The sequence below is a fragment of the Microtus ochrogaster genome, chromosome 2, assembly GCF_000317375.1.
Source record: "Microtus ochrogaster isolate Prairie Vole_2 chromosome 2, MicOch1.0, whole genome shotgun sequence".
NCBI lineage: Eukaryota > Metazoa > Chordata > Mammalia > Rodentia > Cricetidae > Microtus > Microtus ochrogaster.
The window spans coordinates 62,925,892-62,928,137 of NC_022010.1; positions in this window are offsets into that span (position 1 = coordinate 62,925,892).

Consider the following 2,246-nt stretch of genomic DNA (forward strand, 5'->3'; position numbering starts at 1 on the left):
CATTTCATCCTTTTTTCTTTGTTAGTATGATAACCTACGTACCCCTTTCCTTATAACTTCTGGCATTATTTTAATTCCAACATGTTTGGCTTTACTTATTGGTCTTTGAAACCATGCCTAATTTGAGGAGGATAAAGAGTTCACAAAGCCCTCTGAAAGACTGATACTACCTATAACTACTTCTCATCCTTGGCAGAGCTAGCCAAAAGTCAAGAGTACTGTGTCAACAGCTAGCCATGTTCACATGGGTAAAGTGACTTCAGAGGCAGGTTGTAACAATAATACTTTGGTAGGTTAAATATGATCATAAGGCTTTTAAAATGTACTCATTACTTCTTGGAAAGATGTTTCTGTCACAAACAGATGGCATCTTCAAATGGTGATAGAAGAGAATTTAATGAAAGCATCCTTTGCACTCGTGGTCGGTACTAAGGGAAACTAAGAAGGATCAATGATGATGAAGCACCCTAGGTCTAGGAACAACAGAAAGATATGATCAGACTGGTGCTCAAGGGACACAGAAATCTGTGACATGTGGTTGAGGCCATAATACTTGCCAATGTGTCCCTTCCTGACTCTGATCCCCTTAGAGAGTCTATCAACTGCTACTAACCAGAAAATACCACAAGGGATGACCTCAGAGCAAAGAGAAGGTGAAAAGTGGTTGAGTGTATCTGATGGACAGAATACCCATTTATACAATTGTAATAGAATCTAGAAGAATACAGATGACAGTAGAGACCCTCCTTTCCATCCTGGCATAATGAATGCCAATGTCTGTAATTTAGGGCATAGATTCATGTTGGAGGAGACACAGAGCGATCTGCAAAGTAAAATGATTTTCTAAATTGCTAACTAGCCCATTGGGTGAAGAATCCACACCTGTATATTGTAAAAATTGCTGAAAGTCATTTTAATACTTTCTTTACATGATGCATTGTTTGTAAAGGCTTAATTTACGTACCTGAGGTACAAATACTTATACATTGGGCAGTGTAGAACTTAATCAGGGAAAAATGGGTCAGGAGTAGCAAACATTGAAGAACATCTGGGCTACCTAAGCTTCAAGTTTTCTTCCTTAGGATAATTTTTCATGGTATTAGAAGGCATCTTGCAAACTTCCAAAAGCATGAGGGAACCAACCATCCTAGCCAGCTCTGATGCTTATGAACTGCATCAAAGGCATAATAACATAGTACAAAGCAATAACCCAAAGGATTTAGATTTAGTGCTGATATGTAAATCTAGGCATTAACCAAGAGTTCTCTAATTGGACTTATAACCCATTCAACAGGAGGGAAACCATGCGTAGTGTTAGAAATCTAGCTGGTTCTAGGGAAATCATGGTTATTGAAGAAGAATGTATAACCACTGTGGTGTGAGACAATGGTCTGTATTATGTCAATTATATTTTAAGTAAATGCTGATTGGCCAGAAGCCAGGCAGGAAGTATAGGTGGGACAACCAGACAGGAAGTAGAGGTGGGTCAATGAGAGCAGGAGAATTCTGGGAAGAAGAAAGATCTTTCTACAGTCCTGACCCAGTCACAGAAGAAGTAAGATGTGACTGCCTTGCTGAATAAGGTACCGAACCACGTGGCTAGCATAGACAAGAATAATGGGCTAATATAAGCTATAAGAGTTAATAAGAAGTCTGAGCTAATGGGCCAATCAGTTTGTAACTAATGTAGACCTCTGTGTGATTTCTTTGGATTTAATGACTGTTGGAATCGGGCAGGAGAAGGACTGTGCAGGACAGAAACATCAAAAAACACCACTGTTTTAGTAAACCAACATAACCCCTACTAATCCATTAACATCTGTCCTTATATCCACAGATATGAGAGTATTTACTCTTTATCAATGAAACTTCACTTTGCAACAGAAAGGAACAACCATAGAAAACCACAATCCATCAAATTATAGAGCTGTGGAGGCAATCCCAACGTATATGTCTAGAAAATATGCTTTCACCTAAGACTCAGGTAATATTTTTGAAGAAGAGGGGCAGAAAGATCAGAAGAGCCAAAGGACCAGAAAGTCTGATGTGATATAGTGTCTTTTAGTAAGGTCAGGAGAAATATTTACAAAGTATCATGAACATGACTACCCAAATATGGCTTAAACAAGGAAAGACCAGCAGAAATGCCAATGTGGATGCGAAAAATCCCACAAGGCCTCAAATTTACACAAAATACTACAGGTGACTGAAGAAATCTGGGAGGGAGAGAATAGTCTTCAGTAAAG